We start from the raw sequence: 27500 nt of genomic DNA, 5'->3' as shown, positions 1-27500 counted from the left end.
AAAGCTGCTTTTTGTACAATGTGTCCCTGTGTTCAGTCTTGTGGGAATGTTTATCTCAGAAATTACGAGGAAACTAACCTGATTCATTGATCGGACAAGATAAACACGAAAGTGTAGGAACTATAAACAATGTGTACATCCAGCGGATGGATAAACATTGAAATGATCTGTTATAAATGCGTAAATAATTCGTTTTAAACATTTTTAACAACAAATTAACAATGTCTAAAATGTTGGTCATTGGACAACATTAAACATAGGGAATATGAGCCCAATAAATATCAATAAGGAATATACGCAAGATACAATAATGCATTTATGGAAGGGTGATTAAGATGTTCAGTTTGAAAATGCACTGGTTTAGTCACGTAATGCGATATTCTAGGTACATAACTTCTACTACACCACAAGTTGACTAATCACATGAGTGATTTTGTAGTGTAAAACTATGGAATTCCTTTATATGTGTGTGTGAGTGAGTGAATGTGCAGAGGTGCATTTTTGAGTGTGGGTGTGTTTATATTTTCTTTTTTCTTTTATCAGCTGTTAACCGCTGTTCGTTTGTTTGCATCAGTGTAATTTATTTGTGCAGCAAAAAAAGATCGATAAAATCAGACCTCAAAGAAAAGTTAACACTGTTGTTCTAATAAAGAGATGCAGACTGTTTTGTGTACGCTTTTATATATCGGTCGTGATTATTTATAGAAGTTTATATAAGACGCTTTTGTAATAATACTCGTGATGAATATATATGTGACTAGGTGTTTTATATATACGTACAGAGTTTTACAATTCTTGGCTGAGACTTCCTTCTTTGGAGCATCTTATATCAACGAACTGGCACATTTTGATTATTGTTATTATTAGTGGGTGAGCTTCCAAAATCGTTAGCCAGACGAATAAAATGCGTAGCAGCATTTCTTCTGATTTTTTCTGTTCTGAATTGAAATCCCGTTTTCATCTTTTGTGGTTTGTGAAATTAGTACGTCTCAAAGACAGGGCGAATGTAATTGACTTGTAAAACTGCTGATTTCGTGCCAAAATTGGAAAGTGTTATCATTGCATTTGCTTTTGTAATTGCCAATCTATTTTCAGTCCTAATCCAACGAAACCCAACCGCAATTATCCTTCAAATTAGATAAATTTTAAGGGGAGAAATATTGTTTGCAACGACTGACAACAGCAAAGAACAGATTGCTGTGTTAGAGTACTTTATAATACAGGTCTATTCAATATGCGGTAAATGGCGGATAGAAAAAGAGTAACAATCAGCAAATACAAAGAAATTGCACAGTCTGATAAAAGCAATCGAACACGAACAATATAGAGTAAAGACATATTTATCATGAAAGCAATAAGAATTTAGAACAGAATGTACAAAAAGAAACGTGAATTGGCTGAAAATCTTGTTACAGTGATTTTATGAAAACGACGTTATTAAATTGTATTTTGAAAAATGGTCCGTAGACTGAATCCAGTTTATATTTTAGCACACACTCAAGAGTATATCAGATGATGGACAGAAATCAAATTGATAGCTATATGTACGTGAATAATGGTCCTTTCACGCGGGAAGCAAAGATTTGTTTAATAGATTATACTAACCTTAGCATTTTGCTGGTAATTCTTTCATGTATCTCTGAAGTACAAAAAAACTTAATCGTACTTCGTGACATGTAAATTCCTGTTGATTAAGACGGATAAAAATCCTGCATCGCATTTAGACTGTCACTCTACTAATTCCGCTTAATAGACAACACGTGTAGCGTATCTAACGATGGTGTCAAAAATCTGAAACAAATGTATTGTATTAAAAACAACGCATGTGTTGTTGGTTATTCTTCTCGAACATTTTGTACTGATAATAACGGTAATACAGATACAAAAGTGCATAAATCATTGTAGAAAGGTTACATAGTTAGAAGATTGCTTTGCAACAAATTCAAATGTAATCTCGAAGTGCGGAGTCTTGAGTCATTAAACTCAAGTGTTTGAAGTTCTGTTATTGAGTTATATGGTCAATCCATCACTCAGTTTAACAATACCATATGTACATATGTGGCTTACGCGGATTCCATTCTGTTGCATGTTTCCTGGACAGATTACCGGTTTGAGTGTAATTTCTTTCTTCCTCAGTCATCAAAGTTTTGATAGAAAGCTTGCAACAGGATGTCAAATATTACAGGATCACCAGCGCAAAATACTTGAGTTACGACAAAAGTAATGCATGCACATGGAAAGCAGTAACAACTAGATATAAAGGGTGGCTGTCATCAGAGATAGTAGATTAAAACAGAAAGTGAAACGATGGAACATTATAACAATAATAGCCATTTTAAATCGACTGATTGTCAAAACCACTTATGAAATATATTGCCGCAGGAATAAAAACTAGAAAGCTTATAGATAAAAAAAAGTGAAATTATTAATTCCAATTTATTTGTAGCTTGTTTGACAGATATTTACTAAGAGTAAACCAGAAAGAATTCAAGCGACTCTGTAAAAAAAAAAAATAAATAAAAACTTTTATATACTAGATATTTCTCTTATACAAACTTATTTCTAAGAGATGCAATGCAATATTTGAGAGTTCATGCCGCATTCAAAGGAGGAAGCAATTCTTAAAACAAATTCCACAAGAATTATTAATAACGCATGAGTCAGACCAATCTAGTTCTCAGGTGGTTAAATGTTCATAAGAAGCTGTGTACGTCAATAATTTCCTTATTCACCTTATACTCGTCATAAGAATGCTAACAAGGTGCATGAATATCTGTAAATTGGAATAACATGTCAGATGGGATACAGTTTGGTGCACCGTCGTACTTGGCAGAGAAGATCAATTATTTATAGGTAAACTCTCCAGTGGGAATATAAAAGACAACTGTATGGAAGGTCGATGTAAATCAGACACATTGTATATAATATATTGCACTATGACTTGAGAGTTTGAGTATTTGTAGGCGTGAATTGTTGTATCATTGTAGAACAGATATGCTGATAGTGGTTTAGCACCAAGTTATCTCTCCTCCATTAATCAAACCATATGATCAAAATATTTCTCTCCATAATCGACACTTAAGTTTTACAAAACATTGAGAAAGTAAGGTTTGTTTTGCGGGTGATGTGACTGCTGGTTTTAGCCATTTGAGTTACAATGAGCTTCAAACTAATTCGCAAAAATGTAACATTTCTAGACAAATGTACAGAGTCAATGTCTGTGGATGACATCACTCTAGCATAACATAAGCGAAACATCACTCTTAACTCCTATATCTATCATAACAAAAAGCCTTCCAGCAGTGACCTTAATAATTTTACAAACACTGTCTATGTAATTCGACATCACTCACATGCATATTCTTTTTAAGGAGTTATGTTTGAGGAGTGAAATACTCATAATTTGCTTCTCTTTTCCTTAGAGATCTTATCACTACTTAGAACATTTCTCATTGATTGCTTAGATGCGTTTTGTATTTTGGTCGCAAGCCATAAGAAGCATTGGTATTGTTTTTCTTTTATATTTTGTTTTATTTTTGCTTCATTTAACCCTACACTCATCTATATTCACCACCGCTCAACGAATTTCTCCAAAAACACACAACACTTCCCTTACATTTCTTCCGGCAAAGAGGATTGCTATTCTAAGGGACCCCCTTTCTCAAATTGGCTTTTGCTCACAATTATTTGTTCTCTATAACATTCCAGACAGATGAAAATTCTCCAGAAATTGAGTATTAAGAAACCGCAATTAGTTATATTCCCAGACGGCATCACTGATCCCCCCAACACACAGACCCTAATATTCTTGTATTCTTTCTCACCGCCAAAGCACAAACTTCAGCATACCAACCTCATTCATGCCACTATTTCATATTTCCTATCCATTTAACGTCAGACTTTACACTGTATATTTGGAAAATATTCTCCAAAACTGTCATTTCCCACTTCTCCAAACGCATGATCTCATTACGGAGGACATTGTTAGATACATAAACGCAAATATATTATAAAGTTCGTATCTTAGCAGAGACTAATCAACGAATTTTGAAAACTTTATAACAGAAGGTAATTACTATTATGAACAAAAACAACTTTTAAATGCAATATTTCTTAACAATGAATGTAACAAAATTTACAAAGTAAAACTTATCACAAGCAATTCACATTATGTGTGTGGCAGAGTTAATTAAAAGCTTCATCTAGTAAAGGTTTAAAGAAAAACAGGAAGTTAAGTCGTACGTAACATCATAAATGTTATGGGACAGAACATTAAATGACGTGAAACGAAAAAGAAAACTATTAAATTAATGATTATTTCTATTCAAGAAAAGTAGAGATGACAATGCAGAAATTAAATTTTATTGAAATTATATATGAAATATTGTTCTTTGGGCATCATAAATTTGACAAGTATGGCTACAAGTCATGTTTAATCCATATGAAACCTGAACAGACAAGTGTAGCGTTTAGCAATCTTAAGGTGATACGTTAGATTGAAAATACACATAAATGCGTGGATGTTTCAATTAATAAAGATGTGAAATTGCTCATGGATATATTCTACATGACAACTACGAATGATAATGGTGGAGAGTAATCAAGTACTTGATTATCATAACTCTACAATAACAAATTCAAAAACTGAATGGTAAAGCACGCTTTGGCTGAATTTGAACGCTTACTATAAAGGGCAGCAACAGAATGTGTTTATAGAAGTAATTTGTGGTGGAAACGATCTATTCAATTGTAGTCTCTAAATTGTTTGGATTTGTGTCTTTATTAGAAAACATATTGAAAATGTTGTTTTCAGAGTTGAATCTATGAATGCGCATTGATTAAATGCTCTAAACTATATAATTTCGTGTCTGCCTTTTCTACATCCAAATGACACTACGATTAGTGCTGATTTCTATGCCTAATCGAATAATAAGCAATGATACAATTCGTATTTTACAGTCAGGCTCGACAAATCAACATTTCCATTGCATATCTATGATTCTCGTCACCGTTTTGAATTGTTATCCACTTATAGGAAATGATTCCAAACATTTGCGCTGTTGTTCGATTGAAAATTATATGTTTATGTACCAAACCCTAGGAGTTTATTTGTGTAGTTTTCCTTCATTTTTTGAACATCAACATTTTTTTAATAATACTATATTTTTGTACCAATAGAAAATCCCATTAAAGCCTCATGCTAATACATTCATAATGCTTTGTATATCATCGATTATAATAACTATCAATATATTCATAAATTCAAATATTTTGCTACCGCCGTTGGAATATTCCTTGTCTTAAGGCAGAAGATTAATTCCTTAGGTATGCTTTTGAATAACCGGGTTAATTCAGTGGAGAGTTTGTATTTTTCTAACATCCTGTTTGATAAGTCGTTGAATTATTTTAATACATTACATACCTTCTGTTTCAACTCAACTCTTTTTGTAATTTCAGAGAACTCTAGCGAACATTCTGCAGAAACTTTAAATATATAGTTAGTAACATCCGTTATTGAGTTTCACAGTATGGAGTAATTGTATACTACACATGGCATCCCTAAGCTGCGTAAAACGCGATTAGCTTTGTTCTGAATTAATAAGAATGTCGAAGTAATAGTGCGAAGAAACTCCAGGGTTCCCGATAACTGAATTTATTTATCTCAGTCTTCATGGATTACTATACACTCTTAATAAACACGTAGAATATAGAGTGTTGTAGAATAATATATTAAAACTCTGGCTCACCAAATCCATAACACAGTTTCAAAACCCAACGGTAGAAATAAAGTTTCAGCTTACGCTCTTTGCAATTACTTCAAAGGAAAGTCTAACGCCAGAATGTGCAAGCCTTGTATTTCATATCTTTTCATATTTCATAATAGTTGGTATTTGTCTCAGAAACAGTTTATAGATAAAAGAATACGAAATGTCAAATATCAACAACGGAAAAGAAATATTGTAGAGAATGCATTTTGCGATACTTATGATTCAACAAAGATATTATTTTTAGTATGTATAATAAGATTGAAAACATAGGATGCAAAATAGGTGATACACACTTGCTACGAAAATTGGTTTCGTTGTTACTGCTAATAAATAAATGATTACCAAATTCCGAAATGCAATTTAGGCATTCAAAATGCTAGGAAGCACATCCGCAGAGGATATGATTGGAATCCTAGATTTATTTGTTTAAAAAAAAAAGAATATTAACACAATATGTATAGTGTTTAAAACCATGAAACGCTGAGACAGGAATTATATCAAGAATGTCCTCATTGCCATTCGAGATGTAAATCCTTCGAAACCCATAAAAAGTTACTCTGTGTGTGTGTGTGTGTGTGTGTGTGTGTGTGTGTGTGTGTGTGTCTGTGTGTGTGTGTGTGTGTGTGTGTGTGTGTGTTTGTGTGTTTGTGTGTGCATGTATACATCTCTCTCTCTCTCTCTCTCTGTATATATATATATGAATATATACATATATATTTACACATACACACACACACACACACACACATATATATATATATATATATATATATCATTCACTATGAGGATATTTGAATCTCTTATGGGGATAGTTTGACCAAGGATATTATAAAACATAAAATATTATTAATAAGCCTGAAAATGGAGAGATTCAATGGATATATATTACTTTATTAATTAACATTGCCTACAATTGTTTCACATCACACACAATTTAAATTACAAGACATTTATAATAATCTAAGTTTGCATTTTAAGTACCCTGGCTAGAAGATCATCAGGGCAAATTGGACATCACAGAGGTAACATTTTGATCAGTTGAAATACTCCAACAGACTGAGTAGATTCAAGCGTGTTTATTGTGTTTTTGTGTGCGTGTGTATGTGTGTGTGTGTGTGTGTGTGTATGTGTGTAAGTGTATATATATGTATGCATGCGGCAATATTTTAATTTCTATAAATGTTGTGTCGACGCCCCCATGTGAAGGAGTAATATCTCCCAAGACATATAAATAGAGGTAGTATGGCCATGATAGGTGTGTTGTGTAGCGGTTGAGTAGAGATGATCCGAAGGTGCTAGATAGCAGTAGCTTGAGATATAACAATAAACATTGATATCCACGTTTTGTAAAAATACTATTTCATTTTTATTATATTTATATATTAATATATTTCATTACTTTTATTATTTAGTATTAATCTTAATTTTCATCCTTTATGTAATTCTTATATACTTTAAGTCATTATTATTTTTGCATATAAATAAAAATAAAAGTATTAACACACACGCATACACAAAAAAACGCGCTTGCATTTGCTTAATTTCTTGGAGTATTCAATTGATCAAAATGTAAACTCTGTAATGCCCATTTTGCCCTGAAGATCTTCCACCCGGGATACTGAAAATGCAAACTTATATTATTATATGTTTTCGAATTTAAACAGGGTGTAGAGTGAAACAGTAGTCGGCAATGTTAATTAATTAATTTATTTATTTATTTATACCCATTGAATCCCTCCATTTTCAAACTTACATATACACACCCATATATATATATATATATATATATATATATATATATATATATATATATATATATATATATATATATATATATATATATATATATATATATATATAAAGCACACCACACGCCTACATGCACAAACTCTCACACACCAAATTATGTGTGTATGTTTATAATGGCATTTATTTGGCTTCCGTAAAATTCTTTGGATGTTGGTTTTGTGCATCAGCCTCTCCGCCTTTTATGAAAACACGTTATGATTATTTTATTCATCACTACACATAACAAAATCACTACGAAACGACAATTAAATGAAACCTAAACAAAAACTAATATATACAAATGTTCACTAAACTGCCAGAGAAATGACACAGACCATATTGAGTTATGATGACCTGCCAATGTCATTACTTTTTGTAATTCAGGATTGATGGTGAAGATCTAACAGCCTTGACACGTAAATTCCTGTGTTGTATTGTTGCATAGTATCATATTATGGAAAGACTACTTCGGACAATTGAACAGTATTTCATTTCACGCATGACATTTCGACTGATATTCCATTACCCACCTGGCCTGGAATATCATATCGAATCGTCATTATACGCCTCAATTGATATGATTTCATGGGATTTCATTACACGCCCGATAGGCTTTTGGTAGTTGATAAGATCAAAATGTATTTCCTTTCTTCTCGTTTTCTTGTTACGATAGAAAGAGCCAGCATAGTAACATTACTTTCAATACTAATACGATACCCAACACCACCTCCACTATAACAGCAGTGATATTTAGACGATTCAGATTACCAAACATCGCTGATATAAAGAAACGTTAAAAACAAATGGGAATAAACACAATGCAATATTCTGAGTGATTATTTTTTAAAGCAAGAATAACAAAATATACAGAGTTTATATTTGCCTAACGTTTTTAGGGTTAATCGATGATATAAAGAAACAAAATGGAAACAAAATACACATATTTTAGATGAATTGCATGATAAAAATTGCAGTCTAAATATTGTGACGGGAAAAAATAGATAAATCAAAAGCAATAATGTCATTTTGAAACGTCTAAATCAATATATATATCTGAATTTACAACACCATTACATGACTGAATGAATAAAAAATTCAGAATATTTTTATGTATCTGATTGGCACTTCTTATCTACCGTGCCTATTTCCATCCCCCGTCATACACTCTAGTTTTCTTTCACCCTCTCTCTCTCTCTCTCTCTCTCTCTCTCTATCTCTCTCTCTCTCTCTCTCTCTCTCTTTCTCTCTCTCTCTCTCTCTCCCTCTCTCTCTCTATCTCTCTCTCCCCTCTCTCTCTCTCTCTGTTTCTTTCTCCTTTTTCCTCTCTCTCTCTCCCTCCATCCCCCTCTATTTCTCTCTCTGTATATAACTATATATATGCACACATGCACACGTAGATATGTGTATGGGTATGCGCATATGTATTGTGTGTAAGGGTGTGTGTGTGTGTGTGTGCATTGTGTTCATGCGTATGTGTGTGTGCATTGTGTTTGTGCGTATGTGTGAGTGCATTGTGTGTGTGTGTGTGTGTGTGTGTGTGTGTGTGTGTGTGTGTGTGTGTGTGTGTGTGTGTACACGACACAGCGTAAATCAAAACTGAAATTAGGCTGAATAACGTGGGTTAATTATGTAAATGCGAATGCCACTGTATGCCTCTGTGTAAGTGTGAGTGCGAGTTTGACGAGTGTGTGTACGAGTGTGTATGCGAGTGTGTGTGTGTGCGCGTGAAGCCTCATTAGTTGAAGACTACGAAATATAACATGGTAAGATGAAGAGTTATGAGTGGGTAGAAAGTAGATTATTGTAGAAAGTATATGAACTGTCAACAGCACAGCGGAACGACTATTATTGTATTGCAAAAAGCAAAAGAAACGGAGATAGTATGCTTATAAGCCAGAATTTAGATCGTATCTACACCTGCAATTACGAAACAAGTCGGGTGGTGTTTTTCTTTTTTTTTTTTTGGTTGTCAGTCTAGAATGAAATTGTGCGACGCTGTCGCGTCGTTCCATATATTCTAATTTCTTGACAGGTTTGAGTTTTGTTTCGTCAGCAATGTTAGCGGGGCTCAACAATTTTAGTGAGAAGCCAGTCTTTGGGATGTTGCCTTAAATATCTTCAGGATGTGTGTGCTTTAATTAGTAGAGATTGCTTGTTAGGTGGAATCCAAAACAGGATGGGGCGGTGAATGTTTTCGGTTATTGATGTCGTGTGCAATAATTGATGCAATTAGACTCTTTAGAATATGTAAGCCTTACATTTTTCTTTTTCTCTTTTTTCTGTTTTTTCTTATTGTCTTTATTTATTTATTCTCTCACTGTAATAGCATATGGGACTGTGATGATCCATATTGGAGGTATTTAAGGGTTACCGTCTTCAACTCGGTGCAGATTTGGCATATGATATCCAACGATTTATTACACAGAGAGAAAGATTATATGTGTCTATACAAAACGTTCTGAATTAAAAGAAGAAGAAAAAAAAAAGATTAATAGTTATCGCCAAGCCAACATGGCAGTCCCAAAATTAGGACGAAAGCTGCCGTGAATTGGCTCCAAGAAGCCATCGCCTCTAGCTAGCTATGTGACACACGAAACCTGTGTCCTTTATAACCTTCGAACAGGGGAGGTCAGCAGCTTCCCCCTGCTGGTTTGGCATCTGCAGACTAGACTAGTTTCAGGGTGTTGCCCTTTGTCAATGCAGAGCAGCCAAGCTCCAGCCAGGCGGCGCTACTGACTGTGTCTGTTCGAAGGTTATTTATCTAAGTTCAGTAGAATCTATCCACTGGTTTTCAGAAATAGAGTTATTAATATTTCTAAGTCTCCCTAAAGGAGACTACGGCAGCGGTACTGGAAATTAATAGTTATCGCCAAGCCAACATGGCAGTCCCAAAATTAGGACGAAAGCTGCCGAGAATTAGCTCCAAGAAGCCATCGCCTCTGCTCTGCATTGACAAGGGGCAACACACTGAAACTAGTCTAGTCTGCATATGCCAAACCAGCAGGGGGGAGCTGCTGACCTCCCCTGTTCGAAGGTTATAAAGGACACAGGTTTCGTGTGTCACATAGCTAGCTAGAAGCGATGGCTTCTTGGAGCTAATTCACGGCAGCTTTCGTCCTAATTTTGGGACTGCCATGTTGGCTTGGCGATAACTATTAATTTCCAATACCACTGCCGTAGTCTCCTTTAGAGAGACTTAGAAATATTAATAACTCTATTTCTGAAAACCAGTGGATAGATTCCACTGAAATTAGATAAATAACCTTCGAACAGACAGTCAGTAGCGCCGCCTGGCTGGAGCTTGACTGCTATGCATTGACAAGCGGCAACACCCTGAAACTAGTCTAGTCTGCAGATGCCAAACCAGCAGGGGGAAGCTGCTGACCTCCCCTGTTCGAAGGTTATAAAGGGCACAGGTTTCGTGTGTTACATAGCTAGCTAGAGGCGATGTCTTCTTGGAGCTAATTCACGGCAGCTTTCGTCCTAATTTTGGGACTGCCATGTTGGCTTGGCGATAACTATTAATTTCCAGTACCGCTGCCGTAGTTTCCTTTAGAGAGTCTTAGAAATATTAATAACTCTATTTCTGAAAAAAAAAGAATTATGACGATACAGCCTGCAGCTCATAATAGAGCATAATTATATGCACCGGGTATGTGCTTGGGTGATGTCGGAATGTATACGTAGATGTATGTTAATATCACTTTCTAGATGTAAATATCATATATATATATATATATATATATATATATATATATATATATATATATATATATATATATATATATATATATATATATATATATATATATATATATATATATATATATACATATATTTATATTTATATTTATATATATATGCATGTATGTATATACATATGTATGTATATATATATATATATATATATATATATATATATATATATATATATATATATATATATATATATATATATATATATATATATATATATATATATATATATATATATATATATATATATATATATATATATATATATATACAAATATATACATATATATATGTATATATACGTCTATATATAAACATATATATGTATATATACGTCTATATATGTATATATATATAGATAGATAAATAAATAGAGATAGATATATACATAAATAAATAAATATATATATATTTAAATGTACATATATATATATATATATATATATGTGTGTGTGTGTGTGTGTGTATGTGTGTGTGTGTGTGTGTATCAGTAAGTGTACACAAATGTATATAAATTTCTCTACGCATACGTAGCTTTATATATTCTAATACATCTATTGATATACTTATGCAGCTATCAGTTCTTAGCGATACGCACCTACGCAACTACAGTCGTTAAGATGATACATACAGCTAAATTTATAATTCTGATGTATAGATATTCCTTAAATATCATACTATCATACATTGCGAAACCAAAAGTAAAAGAAGAAGAGACGGGACAAACATGGTACATCTAACGGACATAAATTCTCTATGCCAGAAATGGTGAAAAGCACTGTTCTTTGAGAAAGACACTTCAAACAGTTTTCACAATACCATTCATCAAAAAACTTACAAATCACTTGATTGGAAAGCATGATATCGTATACAACTTAATAAAAATTTGGTATGAAATCTCACGTGAATAACGTCTAGTAAACGGTTCACAGAAAGGAGAAATAAAATAAAAAGACACAGAAATATTTCCAACAGCACACACATTGAATGTAGTAAGCAAATATACACCTGAATATATAAGAGCCCAATAACTTACCAACTGAACTGGGTAAAGACTTAATTATTTAAGGTCTAGCATTGCAAGGTTCTCAACAATAAAAATATTCTACCTTGTCCCACCGGTAGAATATATATCGCTAAAATAAGTAAAATTAATCCTTGATGAAATCATTAGTAGTATATACCAATAATCTAAGCTTGTTTTACGATGCCTCATTGTTAATTAACTGCTCACTAATTGTGATAATATGCAACTAAATACGTTTATGCAGCGTACGGTTAATTTAGTGATACACCAACATAACCAAGGTCCTGCATTTAAAATAGAACGAGAAGATAATATACATTAAGATAGGTTACAGACTTACATATTCTAAGATAAAAAAAAAATTCAACATAATTTGACATTGATATGCTCAAGCTTATCTTTACATCCGATAGTATTATTGCCACGCTGCTACACTGATTTTAAGCAGCTAAAGTACATTATATAATCTACAGCAATCTGTTTTCCCAACACAAGATTCCCATTAAATATTCAAACCTGAAATAATGTTTCAAGCTTCCTTCCAGGTTTAATGACCGAAATATATATGATCGCTAGTTTTCACCGCCAGAAAGACATTTGCTTCAAGCAAAGATATTTAGAATATTCAATAGATGCAACGTTAAAGTTAGTTTCAGAAACATACTTTTCTTTTGCACAATAATAACAATCAGGAAACAATTTTATTTCAACCAATTCAGCATTCTACCTCATAAGCACTTGCATAAACATCACAAAATAGTTCGCCCGATAATCTATGCTTATAAATCCATAATTAACAGAGTATTTCATTAACGAAAGCAACACAAGCGAAGGCTACTTCAATCTAATAGAGTATATTGTCCTTTCAAACTCCAGCATATCAACTCTTTCATCAAGTATAAGATAGCAGATGGTGGAGAAAAAAAAACATACAGATACGCATTCGAGATGGTCATTTTGACTCATCTTCATCCCAAGCCTACCCTGACTATTTTTTACACGTACAATACCGTATATTAAATAAAGTACTTTTCAAAAAAGATAACATTAGCATCCGGCAGATCACACAATCGAAATTGAACAATAGCAGCATTATTGCCTGTCTAACATACCTTCAACAATTTATCCTTTTCAGTTGCATTAAAACCAAATCTCTTTGTCTGTAACCTTCCACCCACAACAACCACAACACAGTCCACGGTCAAATTACTGCATTTCATACCGCACGTTTGTAACATATTTTGTTACATATATTCGTGCACAGGTGTTGGACAAGATAATAGAAACAGCTAGTATCATAATTTTGAAATATCTATAAAACCGTCAAAAGCTTGTTTATTTTTATGTTTTATTGATTTATTATTAGTGCTGCTTAATATGTTTTGCTAAAACTTTCAGATAGGGACCATTGGACTCTTAAGTGAATTGTTAGAAAGGATCGGAAAAGTACAGCTCCCAAAATTATTGCAGAGCTTAAAGACCACCTCGAGAAACCAGTTTCCACAAAAACTGTTCGCCGCGAGCTGCACAAAGTCGGATTTCATGGGAGGGCTAAAATTAGAAAACCACTACTTTCAAAAATAAACGTTGTAAACCGTTTAGAGTGGAGTAAAAAAAAATACAGAATTGATCCCTAGAGCAGTGGAAGGACGTTATTTTCTCGGATGAGTAATCCTTTACCTTATTTCCGACCACCGGCCGAGTATACGTGTGGAGACAGCCAAAAGAAGCATTTGACCCCGAGTGCCTTCTTCCAACTGTTAAACATGAAGGAAGATCTGTGATGATCTGGAGGGGGGGGGGCTATGTCTTGAAAAGCCGCTGGCCCAATGGTTTCCCTTCATAGCGGAATTAATAGTCAAGACTATTTAAGCATTTTATCTCATCAAATTCATCCCATTCTTGCGGAACTTTTATGGAGGGTAAACGCAATCTTTCAGGATGATAATGCACCAATTCACACAGCTAAAGTTGTTACTGAATGGCACGAGGAACATTCTAGTGAAGGTGAACATTTTACCTGGCCACCACAGTCCTTAGAACTCAATATTATCAAACATTTATAGCAAAGTTTAGTAAAACAAGTAAGGAGTCGATATCTTCCACTATCATCACTACAAGAACTGGAGACCGTTTTAGCTTAAGAATGGACAAAAATTCCTTTGGAAACAATTCAAACTTTCTACGAGTCCATAGCTCACGGAGTTCAAGCTGGAATTACTGCTAAAAAAGAATTCGTATGAAATTTTGAGGTGTTTCCATTATTTTGTCCAACCACTGTGTATATATGCAGCATGCGAGAGTTATTTGAGGACAGACTTGGTAATTTAATATAACAATTGTAGAAATATTAATACGTGTAAGTCTCTCTAAAGGAGACTACGGCAGCGGTACGCGGTACTGGATATTAATAGTTATCGTCAAGCTAACATGGTAGTCCAGAAAAATAGAACGAATGCTGCCGTTGATTAGCTCCAAGAGGCCGTCGCCTCTCGCTAGCTATGTGACACACGAACCTGTATCCATTATAACCTTCGAAAAGGGGAGGTTATCCGCTTCCCTTGCTGGTCTTAGGTAAATAATCCTTTGAACATACTCCAGGAGCTCCAACAAAACCTGTGGTAAAGAGAAAATATTATTGTTGTCGTTGTTGTTTTTGTTGTTGTTGTTGTTGTTGTTGTTGTTGTTGTTGTTGTTATTATTATTATCATTATTATTGAGGGAGAGAGAGCAGCGCATGCCATCAAATGACACAGGGATTCAAATATACGAAGCCCAATATACCCATCATGACTACCTGTCTGATAACGATACACTAAGGACATGCATCGCAAACTTATGAGCGCGATAAAGTGATCTCATATCAAGATTAACAGCATATGACCTTTCAGATGGGACCTAGTTAGAATTTTCCTCAGGTAAGGTAGCCCATCCCACTCAAAAGGTCCCTGCATAAGGGTTGTTTAAGGATGATAAACGAAACACCCATGGTACCAAAAGTGAATTGTTCAAACCCCAAAATGGCTATGAATCCCCATCTCTACTTCTGCCTGTGATCAGAGATGCACATACAGTCATTCACTAAGGAACATGCTCAACTGGTTAAGGTCAAGCAACTGACAAGGAAAACTGTGGCATTGAATAGAATGTTTGTTGAAGCCCATATTTTATACCAAGACAAAACATGTACATGATAATATTTCCAATCAGTTAAGATCGGAAGTCTTGAGAGACAGTGCCTGGTATTGCATCAGGGCATTATTGTTGTTGCTGTTGTTTTTGTTGTTGTTATCATTACTATTATTGAGTGAGAGAGCAGTGCATGTCATCGTAGGGAAACGGGGGTGCAACTATGCGAAACCCATATACGCACGGTTTCTGAAACTAGCTCGTCGTGTTGAACAATAATTAAAAAAAAATTATTTCTGATTTACGCAGAAGGCCAGAAATTTTAAGAAAGAGAGAGTAGTTGATACCATCAACAAAACTACTTGACTAATACTTTCTTTATCGACCCCGGAGGGAGGATAATTAATTTTTTTCTCAGTGAGATTTTCACTGAGACCATAAACAGCATGATGAAATGCTTCTGGACAGCGTTTTTCTAATGTTCTAAGCATTCTGCCTGTACTTTTAGATCAACTAAGCCTTGTAGTCACAGTTCAACATTCACCATCATTATCCCGCTGTGGAGTGGGACACTCGACCTGAGAGAGCATTTTGTTAAAGGCCTAATTATTTTAAGGAAATTATATTAAAATGTGTACCTTACATTCAATGCATATAGGATACTAAAGTGGAAAGATAACACATCCAAAAATACTTTTAATCAAGTTGTTTTCCTGCACGATTCTGCCATGTAACGAAGTGCTAAAATTGTTCTCCAACCCTCTTGACGGACCCCAAACCACCTCGATCGAGATAAATATTATTGAGGTTACCAACAAGGTAGCACCGAGATCCAAAATTAGTTATAATAACAATTACAATCATCGCAAAAATAATAATATGCATAGATAAGTGATTTGGGTTGTCGTTAAGTCTTCTGAGTTAAGCTGCCCATTCGCAGATTTTGGCTTTATTTATTATTTTATATTTGTTGTTTTCAAAACCATTAAAATAGGAAGATAACAAAACGAAGACTTATCCTCTTCATCAGCTTATTCACGGGGAGTGCCACTTTATGCTCCGACCACCTGTGTGTATTTTATTACATAGCGTGACTTTCTGTTGCATGTCATTGTCACGACATTCCTAATAGCAATAACGAGTTATATCACGTCGTCTCAAGGGATTCAAGGATATCACTACCATGACAAGCTGAGGGTGTGATGGTATGTGTAACCCGCCAGGAATGCTAGAATGAAGGTAGGAATAGTAAAAGGATTGATGATAGATAAGAATGAATTACTCAGTGCTGAGAATAAAGGAATAGAATAAAGCAATAGAATAAAGGAATAAAATAAAGGAACAGAAACATAAATAATTATTGGAGAAAATACAAAAAGAAAAATTGAAATAAACATAAATGAAGATCACCCCAAATATCATTAATGATGCTGAAAAAGAAGCAGGCATTTTTTTTAAACTTAGAAGGCTACATCAATAATGCGATTTGACTTTTGAAAAGTATCTATATCGTGCATATCAATGAAAAATGTATTATCTGTACTTTCAAATGCTGAAGCCACTGAAGTGGTGAAAGAATAAATATATTGCAAATTGGTAGGGAAATAAAGATATACATTGCTAATTGATGCAATAAACTGACTACGTTGATTGTGACTGACGAATGGATACCTGAGACGACTAACTGAATTAATCAGGGACAATGCATTAAAGCAAATCATATAAAGATTGATAAAACTCAGTCTGACGAGGAACTCACATTAAGAGAAGAGACTAATTCTTTTCGAAGTGAATGTACTAAGGTATTACAAAAGAAAGAATGGCTCCCGCGGCAAAATTAGTATATTGTGATGTTAGCCAAGTTTGTGAAATGATGTCCAAGACGCTGGGATGGTGACAAGTGATTGATTTTAAAGGAATTTTTCATAGAGACAGATTGTAAAATTGATGCAAGCAGGGTAATCATAATCGTATAGAATTGAAGGAATAAAGAGTGTAAGATTATTGACTTTGCAGTCCGATAGAGTATCAGATTGGAAATTGAGAATATTGAGAAATATCATGATCTGGTCAATAACAAATAAATAAAATGATGATACCATGTAGCAAAAAGTAAGAAATTAATTCACTGATAATACTGTTCAAGAGCCAAAATGGTTCTTAAGTATGAATAAATGCTTCTCACTAATTTTCTAGCGCTGAATTCAGTTTTGACACTAGTTTTGTGCTATCCGACCAGGATTTCTGCGTATTGGTTAAGAAATATGTTCTGCGTACAGTAATTTCTATCCCTTTTTTCTACATATTGAGTGCTATGTATATATACTAAATAGTGACTTATTTCGCTTTACTGGTTTTAACACTTACTTCATATATTGTGAAAAATGGAAAGAGTCTTAATACCTTTTCCTGGCTTTCCTTCAACGCTTGTTCTGCTGGTTGTCCTTACATTGCAGTATCCAGCAGTAGTCTCCTGACATTATCGGACTGAACCGGCCCTGATACTTGCTCTCTATTATTGCAATTTCTTGGTGTAATTTTTCTCCATATTCATCCCTGATGTCTCCTAAGTTATCTGGGAAGATATCCATATGATAGAGAAAGAAATTAAGCTTCACGGACATTCGTGAAACCAGAGCATTTTTTATTTTGAATCAAGGTTTCAACAATTTCTCCATAGTTGTCTGCACAGTGATTCCCAAGAAAGTTCTGTGTCACATCTGCGAATGATTTCTATGCAGCAGTTTCGAAAAGAGTTTAGTGTTTTAGCAAACTCACTATCATTAACAAGCATGCGAATCTGAGCATCATTCAAACCGCCTTTAACTTCGCATCAGATACCACATCAGCCAACTTCTAACACAAGTACTAAAACCCATTTCTTGTAAGTTCCATGCCTTCTATGAAATGTTTGGCCAAGTCTAATTTGAAATGTAATGGAGGCAGAAATACCTTTTCTGGATCTGCTAGTGGTTTGTACAGGCAGTTGAACCTTCCTTCGCCATCGTTTACTCTTGCTGGCCAATCTTTTTTTTTAGTGGCGCTCCACATTTTTAAGTGTACTTCACAAACACAGAAAGCACATATGCTTTGTGTAACTAGTCTGAAGACCTAGGATAAGACCAGTTACTTTGAGTTCCTCACATATTTTCCGCTGATGTTTTTGGCACTCAATAGAAGAAAGCACAATTTTCATTGTTTTATAGTTTTCAGCCATATTTGTTGCATGAGCAATTGCTACAGAGGAAAGGTGATTACCAACATGTAGTAAAACGGCTTTTATATTATTTTTTCCCGAATCAATGAAAAACCTCCAATTATATGATTTGTATTAATCAGATTTGCATTTTTAAAAATGCAGAAAGTTGTTTATGCCGATGAGGAGCAGTGGTGATGCAGACGCCGATTTCCAGCAGGTTACGTTGCTTCTGTCATGATCCCAGTAACTCTGCCTTTTCTTTAGAGAAATCTAGGTCCTTAATAAGATCATGAAGAGCTCCCCAATTAAATAGTATAGGTTCAGTTGAATCTGGTTCATCTTGATAGTCATAATCCATAGAGCTGCTGCTGCATTCAGAATCCGTGCTTAGCTCGTGTTCAGCAGGTGGAATTGGAACCGGCAATACTTCAGTGTGTATTATTTCTTTACTGTCCACAAGGGGCTACACACAGAGGGGACAAACAAGGACAGACAAACGGATTAAGTCGATTATATCGACCCCAGTGTGTAACTGGTACTTATTTAATCGACCCCGAAAGGATGAAAGGCAAAGTCGACCTCGGCGGAATTTGAACTCAGAACGTAGCAGCAGACGAAATACAGCTAAGCATTTCGCCCGGTGTGCTAACGTTTCTGCCAGCTCGCCGCCTTGTATTACAAGTCGGATTGATGAATGGATACTGGGGTATTGTATTGTAGTTCGTGTCTTGACAATTATTCCTTTGATGTTTGTAAGACAGAAGCATCAATCATTATTATTGTCTCTGGGTTCTCGTCACACGATTGGTACGGCAAAATACAAACCCAAGCTTCGCTTTTCAATCATCCATTCACCTCATGTAATTGAGACAAGATCTACCCACTATATGAGGCACCCATTTCTTGTCTTGGTCAACTAATGGGATTTTAAAGAAGGCTTTGTAGTTTGATCGAACTGTGTAGGTGATAATTTTTTAATGCTCTCTGGAGTGAAGAGTCCACAAGTATAACACATTCGGTAGGAATCTTTTGCACATTTGCGTCATTCCGCGTTTTCTAATAGTGTCAGTGGTTATGAATTATTACAATAACACCCTTGGCTGGTTGTAACTATGTAATCTGAAAAAAAAGTAAACCAAAATCGGTTGATAATAAGCAAATATACTAGATATAACATGGAGAAAATAATATGACCTGCCTAATATGTGCCACAAAAATTGATAAGTTCGTTCTCGAAAACTAGCGATACGGTTTAACCGTTGTCATATTCAGATTCATCACCTTTGATTACCCGTAACTCAGATCAGATCATACCAGAACCATGTTAAAAACATTTTTTCTTGACCAGTGTAACTGGTGCACACGGAAAAGCATTTCAACTGCTGCCTAAGTGACTGGGGCATATTGAACTTGCGATGCATAATCTCCCATTGCGTGAAACTGCCATCCTTTATTCGCAAGAATACTATGAAAGATTCTTGTGATTTGAAAAGACTCGCTTTAAACAAACCCCATGATAACATCTCTGTTAATTTAATTAACATGTAATAAATATTTGCATAATAATAATAATAATAATAATAATAATAATAATAATAATAATAATAATAATAATAATAATAATAATAACAATAATAATAATAATAACATCAACAACAACAACAATAATAATAATAATGATTACATCATAAGGAAGAAAAAGAAGAGGAGAAGAAAGCAAAGAAGAAAACGGAAAGAAGGTAGAGAAACTTTATTTCATACAGAGAAATCCTACTCACGCAGTGAACTGTGAAGAAGTACGCCAGGCTGAAAAGTGATTACATGCCATTTAAGGGTTTCTCCATAGAAACTGATCTTAAAATGAAAGAAAGGAGACCATTTGTAATTGCATGGAACAACAATAAACTCAAAAGATCTAACCTAAAATCCAAGATTGAAGGTCAGATTCAACCTACGAAAGACAAATGCTTAACCACAAATTACAAAATGATACAGGGAAACGATGGAGATTTCAAGTAGGCTAAGCATTCAGACGATTAGATAGTTGACATTCCTCAGCTGCGGTTGCACAATACTTGTCATATCAGGGTATATTCATTGAATGTTATCAGTCGGCTGGTTCGTCTACAGGGTCGACTAAAAGAATGTGATATAAACATGCGAGTAACAACATACGAACAGAATGTGACCATAGTGAACTGATTGGTGACTATTATAAGTGATTAACAAATCAATACTGACTATCCACAGAGACAAATTTAAGCTTATAGATATCTTGACTATTTCCGACCAAAACAGTTCCCAAAAGTAAAGTCGATGTTGATGGATCACCAAATTGATATAAAAAGGTTTTTAGACACCAAATTAATAAACAACCAACAATAATTGATTAACAAGATTAATGATTGATATAACTCAGTCAGACGGCAAAATGAGTGGAATGAGGGATGAATACACTAGTTATGATGAAATATCTCCAGTGATACGCGATCGAATGTGTAAGCTAAATGATGCTTTCGAAAGAGAAGTTTAATTTCATTACATTTTCGTATATATATATATATATTCGTATATAGAAATCTCCAGGGATACTTTTACCAGCGGACAAAACAAGTAGCATTTACATTGTTGATATATAGTTATATCAGTCCATGATTAGGAAGGAATTGCACAGCAAATATAGACACGCTAGTAACAACATATTGAAAATAATTAATTATATAGCTAATACCGTGATAATATTTTCAGACATCTGCTTCAGTAAACCTATCAGTATTGTACTTATAATGACTACTGGAAACCGCTGGAAGCCAAATCTACTCTAATATAGAAAAATATGTAATGACCATTATTTGTACCTTGTCTTATATATCGCTGTGTGAAAACTGGAGCCCATCCTTGAATTTACCATAAAGATTTGTGATAAACCATAACCTTGGACCCTGGCATAAGAGTACTTGGAGTTCTTCACTAATCTAAACAATATTGTTAGCTCGGTATACTAACAGAGATTATGAACTATTTTGCACGGATTGATATCTCTCACTACTAGCTATATAGTCTGTTAAAGTCTGTCATACCGGCCATGACGAAGGGAAATAGCCCTGAAACTCGAGTCGCCTTTATATATTTATATTTATATATTTGATCCTTTATATTGAACACTCAATATTTCATCTACAGTCAATACTTTATTTCATGGTGCCATCCATTTTTATTTTATTTTATATTATATATTGTATATTATATTATATATTCTATATTCCATATTCTATACCCCACATTGGTTCTGCAGGAATATAAATAAAACATAAAAAACAGACAGTGTTGGAACTCTTTTAAACAAAATAATATATTCCTCTATACACAATCATTAAAAAAAAACACCTTTTTTGTATTTATTTTAACTCGCATATATATATATATATATATATATATATATATATATATATATATATATATATATATATATATATATATATATGTATGTGCGTGTGTGTGTGTGTGAGTGTAAAGACAAACAGGCACATAGATACATAGATAGATAAATAGATAGATAGATAGCTAGATAGAGAGAGAGAGAGAGAGAGAGAGAGAGAGAGAGAGAGAGAGAGAGAGAGAGAGAGAGAGAGAGAGAGAGAGAGATATCCATTTCTATCACCTTTTCGATATGTCACCAATCTACGGCATTGAAACAGCTAGATGTGAACTCAGAATTTTCACTCATTTAACAATATTTCGAAACTTACAAGAGTCGTATACTGAAATCCCTGCTATCTTTCTTATTGGACAGAAAATAACGAATGTCTCTTATACTTCAGACACATTATAAAGAAAAGAAAGAAACAAACCAAAAAAAAAAAAATGGATAGCAGCCATCTTTCTTTAATTACCACATTTGACCCGGCACCTGCAAACATTTTTTTTGTCTTGTTTGCAAACATTTTATTAGTTTATATCCCGTGATAGGAATATTTCAGACAGCAATACCACTACAGCAAACCATCTGCACATAAAATTGCATCGATTCATCCAAATATAGAAACAAAATCATTATCATTTTATTATTTTTATTATTTTTATTGACATCAACATCGTCTTCATCATCATCATAATCGTCACCATCATAATCATCATCAACATCATATTCCTCATCGCTATCGGTAGTAGTAGTATTAGTAGTAGTAGTAGTAGTAGTAGTAGTAGTAGTAGTAGTAGTAGTAGTAGTAGTAGTAGTAGTAGTGGTAGTAGTCGCACAATCGTAGCAATTTTCACAATCATCACGATCAAAAAGATTTTTTGTTGTTTTTATTAAACATCAAATTCGTCATCATCGTCGTCGTCGTCATGAGTATCATCATCATCATCATCACCATCGCCGTCGCTGACGTCATCGTCGTCGGCGTCGTCGTCGTCTTCGTCGTCGTCTTCGTCGTCGTCTTCGTCGTCGTCGCTAACATCGTAATCCGCATCATCATCATCCTCATCATCATCATCATCTTCGTCGTCGTCCTCGTTGTCGTCGTCCTCATCATCATCATCATCACCATCATCATCATCATCATCTTTATCATTAATGCTTCACTACCATATCGATTTTTAATACAGTTGTCAAAACTAATATAAAAACAAACAGAAACTCAGTATTACACAATGCACAAACAAGTAGTAGTAGTAGTAGTAGTAGTAGTAGGAGGAGGAGGAGGAGGAGGAACAGCAGCAGCACTGGCAGTAGTAGTAGCAGCACTACTACTACTACTACTACTACTACTACTGCTGCTGCTGCTGGTAGAAGTAGTAGTAATAGTAGTAGTAGTGGTGGTGGTGGTGGAGGCGGTGGTGGTGGCGGTGGTCTTGGTGGTAGTAGTGGCGGCGGCGAGGGTAGCAGCAGCAGGAGCAGTAGTATTAGTTGTAATAGTAGTAGTAGTAGCAGAAGCAGCAGCAGCAGTAGTAGTAGTAGTAGTAGTAACAGCAACACCAGCACTTATGAACATTGTGATGATGATGATGATGATGATAACGATGACGACGACGATCGACAAAGAAAATTGTATAAAGAATTACTGTGAAAAATAATTCCAAAATAGAATGGGCAATTATGTTTCCTATGGTTATATTTTTTTCATGTGAGGATGTTGATGACGTTGCAATAGTTTTATGTATGGTTTTATGTATAATTTTATTGCAAGAATGACCATCAACTTCAGTTCGAATGGTTGGAAAGATAACTAGAAATTGTAATATATATAGCAATATCACGATATTGCTCCTTACACCTTGTTTATTCCTTTAGTTCATCTTATTTTCAACAGTGTCATTGCTACCGTTGTTCTTGTACTGGTTATTCTTGTAATGCATTATATTCTTATTGATTTTTCTGTATTTCCATTGTAATGTTTTTAACATTATCATTCTTGATATTATTCATATTAATCTTTTTGTATCGTTGTTATTATTAATAGTAGTATTATTACAAGGGTAATTCTCAGCAAATATTTTATATTCTTTGTTATTTTTTTTTTCCTTCTGCTGAGCTGCTTCTATCAACACTAAACTGCCGGAATTTTATACTTATTGGCAATATTTCCAAAACGCAAAACATCAATTTCTATATCTGTATACCTATATATTTATTTGCTGCTGAGATTGGGCAACCACGAATATCGAGTCTAATTGTCTATTTACGGCCATTAGATTTTCTGCTTTGATTATATTTTTGTATTAGTTTTCTACATTGATTATATTTTTTGTGTTAGTTTCGGTTTTAATGCTTGTGTTCTTGTTATATATGTTGGAACGTTTTCGTATTCTTTTGTTTAAAGTTTCAATACAATATTTAATAACTTTAATAACTTTCAAAACCGGATCAAATCCATGTAAAATTTTATTACCACAACGAAGATAAAATGAGAGAAACATTTGACACATTTTCTGAAAAAGACGCAGGCTGTCCAACACAGGGAGTTTGTTTGGTAAGCTGAAAACCCTGTAAGAGCTAAATTACTTAAACGGGTCAATTCTGCTTTGCTCCAAATTCTTAGGAAGAAAGTAAATTAATATTGTGCGTGTAAGTTGCTCAAATGTGAAAGAAACAAATGTGTTAAGCTCTACATACAAAATATAACGTGTATGGCAGTAACATAAATGCAACTCCAGTTATATGTTGGTGCAATAAATCTTTGGTGAAACTTATATGTTGGTACTATATCATTGTTACTTACTTATATTCCATGTTTCCCGCACGCAATTTATTTAATTACTTACGTTTATACATATCGATCTTTTCAGTAAAATTCCTATTTTGGTTTTGTAATGCATTACCTATTGCGTTCAGTTTCATAATAACTTATTTCTCCATCTTCGTAATCATAACACACAATTAAAAAGAGTACAGACCCCTTTTCATCATTAATGAGTATGGCATTGCACCTAAAAAATTCTCCTCCGAGGCACAAGTACCCTCTCTTCCCCACCGATGTTATCCAAAGGAAAGGCAAAGCCGGATACATTTTGGCACCAGTTACGTCGCGACTCATTTCTATAGCTGAGTGAACTGGAACAACGTTAAATAAAGTGCAAGAACACAATACACAACCCGGTCCGGAAATTGAACTCAACTGTCTCGTCATTATAAGTTCGACTTTCTAGCCTTCACACAAGTTCGCACCCGTTATACCTAAAAGCGGTTTTGTGTGCTTCAGAAATTGTCTTGTGTAACTTCAGAAATAAATACCTAACACCGGTCAAACATCGAAACCAAAGGGAAAATACAGTACATAAGTGCTCTATAAGTGCACGTGCGGAAAGAGACTTTTAATATAGGTGCATTCTCTTTTATATTTAAACTTCGTTTCAATTTTCTCAAGTCTACATTTAACTATAAAATTAAGAGTAGTAATACATCTTTGGCTAAATGTGTGCATTCTTTCTGGGATAATATTGAAAATAAAATTAGCACAAGCAATGCACAGCCGTATGAGGACAATGGTAGTTTTTGAGGGTCTTGTATATCCATGGCTTTCCATATAAGTAGAATTAAATTGAATATTATTAATGAAAGCGATGAGTTGCTCATAAGATGCCTGTTTCTTAGAAATAAATCCTTCCTATACACTATGAATAGCGTAACCATAAATTAACCTATCAAACTAAAGCCAGTAAATGTATATAATTTGTGATCAGTGAGACTCGCTATTGTTCATATCTAATGATGATTATAATTTGGGTTTCACTTTGTAATATATAATGCATTTGATGGTATTCTATCCTTCCATTATAACGCAATACCACCTAATTATTTGAAAAAAAAAAATTACCGTGTCGGTCTTCTATACTCATAACAATTTACGCCCTCTAATATCAAATATAATTCAAACAAAAGCCTTTACCAGACCGATTCTGGTTGTATCCTTCAATACCTCGGAAATATCTTATTTTGCAATTGATTTTGCTCTTATATATTATATATTAGCTACATATCATTTATTTCAAATTTTAGATTTTATATAAAGATAATGCTTTCACAGATTCGTCTTATAGAAACGATTACAATCTGAACTGTGTCATAAGAAATATTTATGTGCGTGTGTGTGTGTGTGTGGGGGGGTAGAAGTGTATGCACGTGGGTATTTATGTGCATATATATTTGATCGTGGCTGAATTGGAATAAAAGTTGATAGTTGAAGAATACTGGTGGTCCTTGCTTTGAAGCCCTAAAGCTTCAATTCATTCAGAATCTTCCGCTGGTGAGTAGTACCATTTTAAAAGCATTCCTCTTGTTTGTGAATTTATTTTGTATTTTCGTTATTTCATTCTCATCTTGTATTCTTCTCTTCTTACACTAAGAATGATATAGTCTTTAAATTGCTCTCTCTAATTTAATTAGGCTGTATATGTTCAAATGTGAAATTCTTCTGTAAATTATAGGGCAATGTCTTTGCTCAGTTGTTTTCCATTTACAGACCAAATTACTGTTATCTTGTCTAATTCTGCTCCCATATATTGTAAATATATAGGGCGAATATGAGCACATATTTAGACTTCAAAAACTGAAGCAGCCGTGATGTTCCAGTGGAACCATAGGCGAGCTTTCTTTATTTTTCATTTGTTATTCAATACGCAATTTTAAACTATAAAGCTGAGCATTTATATTCATGCAAGCATGTACGTATGATTCTGTAAACTGAAATTAATGATACAATATGAAGAAGTTTACGAAACGCCTGTAATCATATGCAAGTCATATGGATAGATGAATCTATTTTTACGTCTCACGCTTGTTTACTGTTTTCGGAAAAGTTTATTATCCGATTTCATATATTTGCAGTCACGCGGATATATAACCTTACACTACCATGTAATTGATTTCTACATACACCGATAGCCGATTGAAACTGAGGTGCTTACTGTGAGAACCAAATGATTTTCTGACTCCATATATATGAGTATATCTGTATATATACATATATGTGTGTGTGATTCTGTGAAATTGTGTGTGTATGTGTGCATACATACATACACAGATACATACATACATACATATATATATATATATATATATATATATATATATATATATATATATATATATATATATATATATATATATATATATATATATATATATATATATATATATATAAACGAACCGGTGAACGCACGTATTTTCTTTGAAACACTTTTCAGTCTGACTAGAAATTCATTTATTCATACTATGTTCTCTTTCTCGTATGTTCTTTTCTTATAAACTACATTGATAGTAAAACATCAAAACAACATAAAATATAGAGTAACGTACATACAAAAGTAACACGCATGATTATAAAGAAAAATG

At 34.0% G+C, this 27500-nt stretch overlaps 1 long non-coding RNA gene across 2 annotated transcripts in view; it reads right to left on the bottom strand.

Moving 5' to 3' along the window:
* Positions 1–13614, bottom strand: part of LOC128247356 (uncharacterized) — a 71711-nt gene extending 58097 nt beyond the window's left edge. Inside the window, exons 1-2 of one of the 2 annotated variants that reach the window (XR_008263752.2) lie at positions 13452–13614; positions 1606–1791 (exon numbers count right to left, since the gene is read on the bottom strand). This is a non-coding gene — a long non-coding RNA (uncharacterized LOC128247356). The remainder of the gene's footprint in view (positions 1–1605; positions 1792–13451) is intronic. The other variant, XR_008263753.2, reaches the window with a different exon arrangement.
* Positions 13615–27500: the final 13886 nt, after the last annotated feature.

This window comes from Octopus bimaculoides, chromosome 3 (genome assembly GCF_046866305.1).
Source record: "Octopus bimaculoides isolate indiv1 chromosome 3, ASM4686630v1, whole genome shotgun sequence".
Lineage (NCBI taxonomy): Eukaryota > Metazoa > Mollusca > Cephalopoda > Octopoda > Octopodidae > Octopus > Octopus bimaculoides.
This window is presented reverse-complemented; position numbering and strand designations above follow the sequence as displayed.